This window comes from Liolophura sinensis, chromosome 6, assembly GCF_032854445.1.
Source record: "Liolophura sinensis isolate JHLJ2023 chromosome 6, CUHK_Ljap_v2, whole genome shotgun sequence".
NCBI classification, from domain to species: domain Eukaryota; kingdom Metazoa; phylum Mollusca; class Polyplacophora; order Chitonida; family Chitonidae; genus Liolophura; species Liolophura sinensis.
The window spans coordinates 11332323-11343410 of record NC_088300.1 but is presented as its reverse complement, the minus strand read 5'-3'; positions in this window follow the sequence as shown (position 1 = coordinate 11343410).

Below are 11088 nucleotides of genomic sequence, written 5' to 3'. Positions count from 1 at the left end.
AGTAACATCACAGGCCTTTTTCGCAATTGGTGTACGGTGTTATGTGCGTGTAACTGCAAGTCTTGTTTGTATCATGTCACCGTGGTGCAGTGCCGTGCACCTGTAGCTACAAGTCTTGGTGGCACCACATCACCATGGTACAGTGCTGTGTGCATGTAACTACAAGCCTTGATATTATATCACCATGGTACAGTGCTGTGTGCCTGTAACTACGAGTTGTTGGTATAACGTCACCATGGTACAGTTGTGTGCATGTAACTATGAGTCTTGGTTGTGTCATGTCACTGTGGTACAGTGCCGTGCACCTGTAGCTACAAGTCTTGGTGGCACCACATCACCATGGTGCAGTGCTGTGCGCCTGTAGCTATGAATCTTGGTGTCACCACAGCACCATGGTACAGTGGCGTGTGCATGTAACTACGAGTCTTGGTATCATATCACCATGCTACAGTGCTGTGTGCATGTAACTACGAATCTTGGTGGCACTACATCACCGTGGTGAAGTGCTGTGCGCCTGTAGCTACGAATCTTGGTGGCACCACATCACCATGTTACAGTGTTGTGTGCATGTAGCTACGAGTCTTGTTGGTATTACATCACATGAAATCACATAAAAAGTAGCCATTTCTCTGAAATGGCTGCTTTTTATAAATGGGATGATCTTACTGGAATTCCTTTGTACCAGTACCTTTCACCATAATGCTGAAGTGACCCTGAAAAGTTTCTTCCAGGAATTAACATGCTGCCTGGGAGGTCAGTTTCATATTATTCTGGTAACTGTGTACTGCCAAAATTTAACAAAAACAGTCATCCACTAACATCCAATGTTTGTTAGAGTTCTGAAGATTAAAAAAGTCTTGTTAAACTGTGGGCAGCCTTTCTGCAAGACCTATGTGTAGATTATCCCTCTACCTCAATGTTAACAGATTTTGAAGTCACCTACCATTTTGTACAAGATATTCAGCTCTTAGCACATGCTCCCCATCAAGACGTTTTTACCTTATGGGAGAAACCAGAGTGTCTGGGGTAAATCACAGACATTTGGCAAGTTATTGAGAAGGTTACCCACATGACCTGCTGATGCAAGACAAGTAATCTTCAACGAGCGTTAAACTGCATTTGCAACTACACATTTGCTGTTGACCACATATTGTTACAAAGACCCCACCAGCAGTGAGAGCAGGCGAATCTACAAATTCCCTGCCCAGGGTCAGGTTTAAACCTGCACCCTGTGTATTCTAGTAATTCAAACGTAAGTGCCTCTATTTCCATTATGTCCTGCTTCCCGTGTTTTATACACATGAATAAACTCACGACCAAAAGAAACTTCACAAATAGTTCAAATCAATTTATTTTGCCAAAGCAAAAAAGAGGACGACAAGTTTAATATATTGAAAAGACCAAGGACTTTAGATTTTGAAAGTCTTGAGTAAGAACGGATAAAGCAGCCCTCAAATCATTTTACAAGTGAACAAACAGAGCAGGGATAGAAAAATAGCCATCCATCTTGGTTAACAATGGACAGCGTATACAAAAAATTGATTATTTTTAAAATCAGTCAATATCAAAACCAATCAATATCGCGTGTGGCTACCCTTGCTTCAATGCATGCAAAAACTCTCCGACTCATAGAAAAAGTCAGTCGTCTGATGAGATGACGTGGGATTCGTTGCCATTCATCTTGGAGAGCGAACGCCAGTTCTTGTCGGTTGGCTGCAAGATGTGGCGGCTGTCTTACTCAACGACCCATAGTATACCAAGGGTGTTCTTTGGGGGACATATCTGGGGAACGTGCAGGCCACGGCAAGGCGTTGACGTCGTTGGCATCCAGGAAGTTTTGCACAACTCGAACTGTATGGGGCCCCGCGTGGTCATACTGGTACAGGACACCTCGTGGCTGCTGTTGAAGGAGTGGAAGGACAACAGGACGTAGAATTTCATCCACGTAGCGTTGAGCTGTTAGGTTCCCGTAGATGATGACCAGTGGTGTCCGTTCATCTCCACAAATCCCACCCCACACTATCACGCTGACGCCAACAAACCGTACCACCTCCTGGACGTATGATTCAGGCGTTCGTTCGCCTCTTCGACGGTTAACTCACTGTCTGTCATCGGCTCGGAACAGGCAGAAGCGGCTTTCATCCGTGAAAACAACGCGTTGCCAAGCACGTCGCTGCCAATGGTGCACAATTCGAGCCCATCGCAACCTCTGGCTACGATGTTCGGCTATCAACAACTGCCCTCTGAATGGTCGATATGCCCAAATTCAGTGAGCCATGAGCTTCCTGGACACGGTCTGCCGACTGACCCAGTGACCTAAGGCATTGATTGACGATGACGTTACTGTCAGGAAGCGGTTCCTCAGGTGTAAGGTGCTCAGGTACCCGTCTCCTCTGGGCGTAGTTACCCTAGGCCTGCCTCTTTTTGGCCTGTCCGATGTCTACCCTGTGTGTCTGTAACTTTGCATCAAGTTTGACATAGTTACACGAGAGCAGCAGAAGGTCCTTGCAATGTGGGCCTGGGTGGCTCCCATGGATACCATACCCAGGGCTCTCTTGCGTTGTTCTGGAGTCAATCGAGGTATTACTTTGGTGGTTTTTAGTCAGTGTGTAAGTCCAGCACACTGTGTGTAACGTGTTTATACACTTATTACATGTGCTGTTGCGGCCATCCATGGGTCACGTAATTTTTCAACTTTCTTGGTTGTCTCAAAACAAATTCGTGTGGGCATATATGACGTTTGTCGCACATGGGAATGTGCTTCGTATAATGTTTTCCTGCAATAATTTGGAATTAACTTACTGAAAAGGCTGGTTACATTTAACTCACGGAGTCGTAAAGTTTCTTTTGGCCGTCAGTTTATGTGAAACAGTCCAGCATTATGGTGAGAGGAAACTGGGCACAGCCCAGGGGAAACTTACGACCATCTGCAGGTTGCTGCTAGACCTTCCCACATACGGACGGAGAGGAAACCACCATGATCTGGCCTTGAATCACAGCGATTGCATTGGTGAGAGGTTCTTGGGTCATTATGCCGAACTGGCCCACAGACCTACCCTGTGATGTGAGAAGGGATTTTGTAGAACACAGGCATTAACTTTAATAGTTTAAAACAGTCAAATGCTCACAATCAATGTATTGGAATACTTCATACGCAAAACTTGCCATCCATACTGTTTTTGCACCACAAATCACTCTGATTTCAAAACAATCCTGTTATAAGACACTCCCAAACAATAAAGCGTTTCCAGAATTTCCTGTTTAAGTTGGTATCAAGGCTTAGTGGCAAAAATGTAATCTTTTGTTGCTTTAAGAAGATTTTCCTGAAACTTGGCACGTGTCTTGTATGGTATGTATATGCAGATGTAGATGTCCATGCATGTGATTTTTACTATCCCATTCATCGTCATTTGAAGATGAAATCTGGATTTTAATCAGCTGAGATGGTATGGGGTCGGGGAGAGGGTTATTTACTGGCAACTTATGTTTGTTAACCAACTATCAGTTTCAGCAAACTCTAATCAGTGAGCTACCGGTAAACATTGTTTTTTTTTTTCTTTTGGTTTTTATCTCGGTCCTCTCCTTTGTGGCCTATAGTGGGACTCAATCAAACATGCATAATTCCATTGGTAATGTGCCTGAACAATTAGGTACGGATGCGCAGCCAACACTTCTAGGCCTATCTTAATAAGCGTTCTGTGAAGATATCCCGTACTGTCCACACCAGACAAGGGCTGTATCTTCACCTTGACAATGTGAACACGGTCACGGGCCTATGTCCTACTGTCCACACCGGACAAGGAGTGTATCTTAAGTGAACATGGTCACATGCGTATGTCCTACGGTCTAGAGCACAGAACAGACAAGTGATAGCTTTCATACCAGCTGTCAGCAGGGTAATTTCGATAAATTATATCAGCTGGTTGACATTTTCGTGTTTAAATCTGTCCACTTCTTTATGAACTACACAGGCAACATGAGTACCAATTTGGTGTGAGCAAAATACAAATGTTTGCTGATCAGATTATTTTAATTATGAATTTTGACACATGCCCTCTAGGCAAGCTTGTCGTAAATGGCGATTAACCCAGAGCTATCCCGTGTGGGCCCGGTGAATGTAATAGGCTCACATCTTCTTGGTTGCGTGACAGACAACCGGGGAGCGACCTGTTGGCCGTGGGTTGCGACCCGTAATGAGGAGGACGGGGTCCTGGTGGCTTAGGGCGTGTTGGTCTTGCGAGACCCTCACGCCCAACAAACCACTTTGACCCTTACTTCTCCTAGATGGGAAGTCGGACAAGCCCGGTCCAGTCAAGCCCTACACTTGATCCCGTTTGCCATTTTTTCACTTACTGTGATGTCAAGTTGTTTTTTCTTCAGATGCTCTTGCTTGGGGACAGTGTAGAAGGCGGTGGCTAATGGGTCAATCGAGTAGATTGAATTTAACCATTGGTATAACTCAATCTGTTCGTGTATACCGTGCGTGGATTCCCTGTTTCTATTCTCTGCTGGTCATCCGCTTAGGTAGATTCGCCCTTGTCGGCACTCCGTGTTGGGAGGGGGAGACGTAAGGTGAAATTAATCAAAATACATTTTGGCCTCCTCACAAATTTAAACAGTCGTTCTTTAAAAAAAGGAGAAATGAACTGCCGCTCGATATTGAAACAGGAAACAATTATTTTCCTATACTCTTAGCAATATCTAATAAAAATGAAAATCAAGCACTAAAAAACCAGAAAGCTATGCTAGAACTTTAAAACCAGTCAATAAAATGAAATCTGGTAACAATTTGATGGAATGTTCCATAAAACGACAATATATAAATTTGCTGAAAATTCAAAAAATAGGAAAGCAGCATGTTTCTATTTCTCCTCATAATACTGCTTAAACTGCTGTCATGGCATAACCCGTGACAGAGGCCAAGACCTTGCCGAAATGACCGAACAAAAAATAAATGAATAATTTAAATACCAAGGGAAAATAAATGTAAAACGCTCCCTAATTAAAAGAGATAGAAATCTTATTAAGACGAACGCATATCTGCTAACACTTAATAAACTATCCCTTCCGTCATCTATCTATATCGGGCCGTATAGTATAAGGGTGGAGTTGTTTATACCTAACCCCACCCGGTGTTTCTCCTGCCACGTTGATAGCAGGAGTCAATGTCGCAATAAACTGGTCTACTTTAGATGTGTGGAAGCAGGTCATGAGGGCGTCGACTGCACAAAACCCAGTAAAATGTTTGAATTGCAGCACAATTGAGACCACACGGCCTTTTCCAAGGACTGTCCCTTGTTCAAAAAAGAAAAAGAAGTCATAATCCTAAAATGTATAAAAATAGGCCTATATCAGGAAGGGAAGCGTCTGGTCTCTGTCACGGAGGACCTGATTAAATCTACATATGCCAAGGTTGTAAGGAAACCTCCTGTTTCTGTGGGGGTCCAAATATCTTTTACTCGACCCACTAGTAAAGAACAGCCACAAAAACTGGTCATGAAACTCTTGGGTTACACGGCCAATTCATCAACACAAACCGATTTAAATCTTTAAAAAACCTACTACATTGCCTGATTCTCCTGCAGTTTCTTTATCTGACCACATACCGAAGTCCTATAAACCCGTTGACAGAACGCAACGGGTGACCAATATAAATCTGGTAAAAATCATAAAAGGATAAACCTTGGAGCGTCCGTCTAAGGCCACAAGGAACGATGTTCAAACTTTTAGTAAGTTGGATCGTTGATCCTCCAACATCGGGTGCAGACGTGACGGATTCATCATCAGCTCCTGCCTGATCTATTAAATCTCCCCAAAAGGGTCGTCCCCGGTCCAAGCATAAATCACAAATGCGCCTCCGTCCATAATGTCATAATGACAAAAGTATGCAGTGGAATTGTCGAGGTCTTAAGATAAATTTTATTGAAATAACACAGCTAGTTCAGCCTTTAAATACAGTAGCCCTTTGTCTTCAGCAAACTCACCTGAAGACATTTGACAAAGATAAAATAACTCTTACAATTAACACACTTTACAACACTTATTCTAATGAGGAAGAGCGGGCTTGTGGCGGCTCCTCTATCTTTGTGAATCATAATATTATCCAGTCCTGTTGTCCTCGATTCGGAGGCTCAGGCTGTTCGTGTTTATCTATCGGAAAAAATCACTTTATGTTCGGTTTATGTTCCTCCTCATTCTTCGTCGTCACTTTCGCAGTTGGTAAATTTAAGGGAACAGCTGTCAACCCCATTTATAATTATGTGGGATTTTAATGCCCATAATCCCCTTTGGGGTAGTAATAATATAAATGATTAGGGCAAAATAGTAGAAGATTTTTTTATCTAAAGACGACTGTGTTATTTCAATGATGGTTCTAATACCTATTTACATCCAGGTAATGGTTCATATTCTGTTATCGATCTCACTATCACGGATCCATCACTTCTCCCGGATATTTCTCGGAAGGTACATGACGATTTCTGTGGTAGTGATCATTTTCCGTGCGTCCTATAGAGCATCTCACTTCGATAAAGCAGATTGGATGGCATTTGCGATGTTCTGTGAGGCTGACATCACTCCGTGGAAACTCAATGCTGCAGATGATCCTTTGTTAAAATTTAATGAAAATATTAACAGCAGCTGATAGAACTATCCCTAAGGCCTCGACAAAATCCAAAAGCAAACCCTGGTGCGATAATGACTGTCGCAAAGCCATCATGGACTGTAAAAAGGCGGAGCGCAGGTTTAATCATTGTCCTGATAATAATTTAAACCAGGTTCATTTATTTAGAGGAAGGGTTCCTCGATTAATTATGTCCAAAAGACGATTCTTTTGGCGGAACTTTGTTTCAGGCACTCCGAAAAAAGACCCATGCGCAAGGTCTTAAACGTGGTTCAGAAACTTAAGGATAAAAACAGTAGGGCAAAAGTTTAACATTTAAAAGATGGTGATAATATTCTAACGTCTCGTGATAGCTCAAATAAACTGGCTGAAACAGTATCTCAGAAGTCATCTTCTGAGAATTATTATTCTGAATTTCAGCACATTAAAGACCAGAAAGGGAAAATTAAATTGCTCTTTATTTCTAAGAATTTAGAAGACTATAATAGCCCTTTTTTGATCGAAAAGCCTAAAACTTCATTTAAAAAGGCACATGATAAAAGTATATTATAAGCTTTTGAACCATTTACCACCTGAGCCATTTGAGACTCTCTTGGACTTACTTAATGATGTTTGGAAAACTGGTGATTTTCCCCCTTCATGGCGGGAGGCGATCCCGGTCCCCAAACCGCGTAAGGATTATACTGATCCAAATATTACCATCCCGTTGCTCTTACAAGCTTTGGAACACATATTATGACTTATTTGGTTTATTGAAACCAGCAAGCTTTTATCTAATATTCAGTGTGGTTTTCGGCAAGGTCAATCTACTTTAGATCACCTTGTACGATTTGAAACCTTCCTTCGTAATAGTTTTGTTCATAATGAACATGTGACGTCAACATTTTTTGATCTTGGAAAAGGTCTACGACACCACATGGAAATATGGTATTTAGAAAGACCTTTCTGATATGGGTTTAAAAGCTCCCTTACCTGTATTTATATACTACCGGGCAAAAGAAACGTATAACTTTTAAATGCAGTTTTTTCTATGGAAAAATAAGTTGAATAAGTTTGAACGTTGTGTGAATACGTTTGAACATAAGCACCCTGTGTACACGTCACTTTTTAACGAGATTCATTGAAATTGGTGTAAGACATCATGAAAAATCGGAAAAACAGAGTTTCGGGCCCTGTTGAAAATTCTCGATAATGACCGCCGTATAAATACCGATGTAGCACATGGTAAGGGTGCAATACCATAAAAAAACATCTAAGAGATGCCGAGACTCACACAAGCAGAACGTGATAGAGCCACTGGTATGGCCGACATGGGGGCCAGCCAACACCACATTGCCAGAACATTCAATTGCAGTCAAGCCACCATCAGCAGACTGTTGGGTCGTTACCGCCTAACAGGCAGGACACAAGATCGTCCAAGATCGGGCAGGCCAAGTGTTACAACGCCTGGCGAAGACCGGTACATCCGCACAATCCACCTGATTTGTTACGGCGACGTCAACGGCGGAAACGGCACTGGGACACCCCATCAGCAGACGCACAGTCTTACGACGGCTCCGCGTGAGTGGTATCAGAGCCTATCGCCCCTTCCGTGGAATGGCATTGACTCCTCTACACCGTCAAAACAGGCTGCGTTGGGCAAGAGTTGTACGTCGATGGCAGCGACGAGACTGGAAAAGGGTGAAAGCCGATATGACCTCTTCAGAAATGATGGTCGAATTCGTGTGTATCGACGCAGGGGAGAGCGATTGGCACAAAACTGCATTCAGAATGTCCACCCTTTTGGTGCTGGTGGGGTGCTTGTGTGAGGCGGAATTTGTGGACAGGTGAGAACGAGACTGGTCATCATCCAGGGAAATCTGACTGGCCAAAGATACCGAGATGAAATATTGGAACCTGTTGTGGTGCCATTCGTGCATCAACAGCAAAGGGGTATCCTTTTGCAGCAGGACAATGCACGACCTCATACCGCCAGAGTTGTACTAAATTATCTGGACACCGTTGATGTCAACGTACTGCCTTGGCCAGCACGATCGCCAGACATGAATCCCATAGAGCATCTGTGGGATCATCTTGATCGAGGTCTGAGACAACGCGTCCCTCCCCCACAAAACAGGTAACAGCTCGAACAGGCTTTATTTGAGGAGTGGGACAGAATTCCTGATGACGTCATCCAGCGGCTGACGGCTTCCATGAGGAGACGTATTTTGGCTTTAATTGATGCAATGGGTGCTCACACACCCTACTAACGATCTGTCTTATAACATGATAGGACATTAGGTACACGTTTTTAAGGGAGTCCCTTTCCTTGCATTTGTGTAATTTTTCAGATTTACCCCATGCCTTCTTTACTCGGCCTGACAGCAAGTGTAATATCCACATGGCTTTGAATTTTTGAACAGAACTTGGAAAATGGTTTATTGCAATATAATGCTTATCAAGTTGATACTGTCTGTCTTTCTTTCTCTTTCTTGTGGTGCTGAACAAGGTTATACGTTTCTTTTGCCCGGTAGTATATTAGAATTTTTATCTGATCGTAATTTAAGGTACGGGTGGTGTCCACTCTTTCTGACTCTCACGAGCAGGAGTAGGCTACGGGTGTGTCCACTCTTTCTGACTCTCACGAGCAGGAGATGGGTATACCTCGGGGCCTACCCCGTTTAGCATCAAAATAAATAGTCTGGCCAAAACTCTTAAATTTGGTACGGAGGTTTCTTTGTATGTTGACGATTTCCTTACATGCTCCCGCACTAAAAATTTGAATAACATCGAGCGGCAGCTACCGCTTTGTCTCAGTAAGGTCGAGAAATCGGCAGTTGCGAACGGTGTCAGGATTTTTACGTCTAAAACCGTCGGTATGCATTTTTTAATCAACGGAAACTTCATTTAGATCCGCATTTTGTGAGTAACCAGCTAAAACCGTTAGACCAGGTCCATCACCAAGGCTTAAGGCTCAGCCTTGGTGCTTTTAGAACCTCACCAGTAGAAAGTTTGTACGTGGAGGCTAACCAGCCTTCTTTGTATAACAGACGTGTGAAACTTGGCCTTCAATACACTATAAAGTTTAAAGATCACCCGACAAACCCTGGCTACGACTCTGTTCTCAATCCTTTTTAGGTAGATAAATATAGTAAGTGTCACAACAAGATCCTTTCGTTCGGCATTCGTGTTTGGGACCATATTGTGGAAGCTGGCATCCAGCTAAAGGATATAGCTCCAGTATTATTTCCGGAGTCTCCTCCCTGGCTTCTTCCACAACCTAAATCGATATTTGATGTACGTAAACATAATAAATCCAATACAAACCCTCTTATAATTCAGCAAAGTTTTGTTGAAATTAAGGCTCATTATACGGATTATAAATTTATACACACAGGCGAGTCAACGGATGGGGACAAGGTTGCGGCTGTGCAGTTCACTTCTCTTCGTCTTCCACCTTCATGTTCTATCTTTTCTGCCGAGGTCAGGGCTATACTCCTGACCTTATAAGTTTCAGAGGAAGTGATATGCAGTGACTCTCTCTCCTACCATCTGACAATTGAGAATAATGAATTTAAAAATCCATTAATCCTTGAAATACATAGAAAACTGAATAGAAGAGGTAAAGACATTGTATTCTGTTGGATACCAAGTCATACTAGTATCCATAGAAACACAGTCGTAGACAGGGAAGTGAAAGATGCCCTATATAAGCCTGCATCTCGGGTTAAAATCCCGTATACTGTCATGAAGTTTAACCTTTGAATGGGAATGGTCCATAATAAATAAACTGCACGCTATTCATCTAGTCAATGGCTACAATTCTTATCCTTGTGGAATGTTTCGTAGAGACCAATTAGTTTTAACGAGGTGTCGTATATTGGGCATTTTCGTCTAACACACAACTGCATCCCAGATGGAAGCAATGCTCCCCAGTGTGTTGGATGTGATGCCCAATATGGCATCAAACATATCCTGGTTGACTGTGTAGACTTTGCTCATATTCGGCAAAGATTCTACACAGTCCACTCAACGTCAAACATTAGACAGCGTCCATGGAGACGCTGTTAATTTCCTGAAATATATTGGTTTGTATCAGAAGATAATTTCTACGTCTGTATGTAAATTGTTCTAGATTATACTACTACATATATACATTTCACTAATAATGTGATTTTCGAGTTTTAACTAAGGTTTGGTGTTTCATCTAGTATTAAACACGTTCGTGTACATAATTACTTCTCTTTGTATGTCCTCGCTGTCTCAAAAATCATTCCCAGTTTGAACATGTTCTCGCCACGATATGGCTGAAAAAATTGCCGACGTGGCGTAAAGCCATAAGCATTCATTCATTCATTCAATCAGATGTATAAGCCGAGGTATCCAAATTCTACCTCATCACTGTGTGGGAAATTCCTTGATGCTTCTTCTCATTTTAAATGCAAAGTATCCATGACATGCAGTGAAGGACATCGAAGTTCATTTTT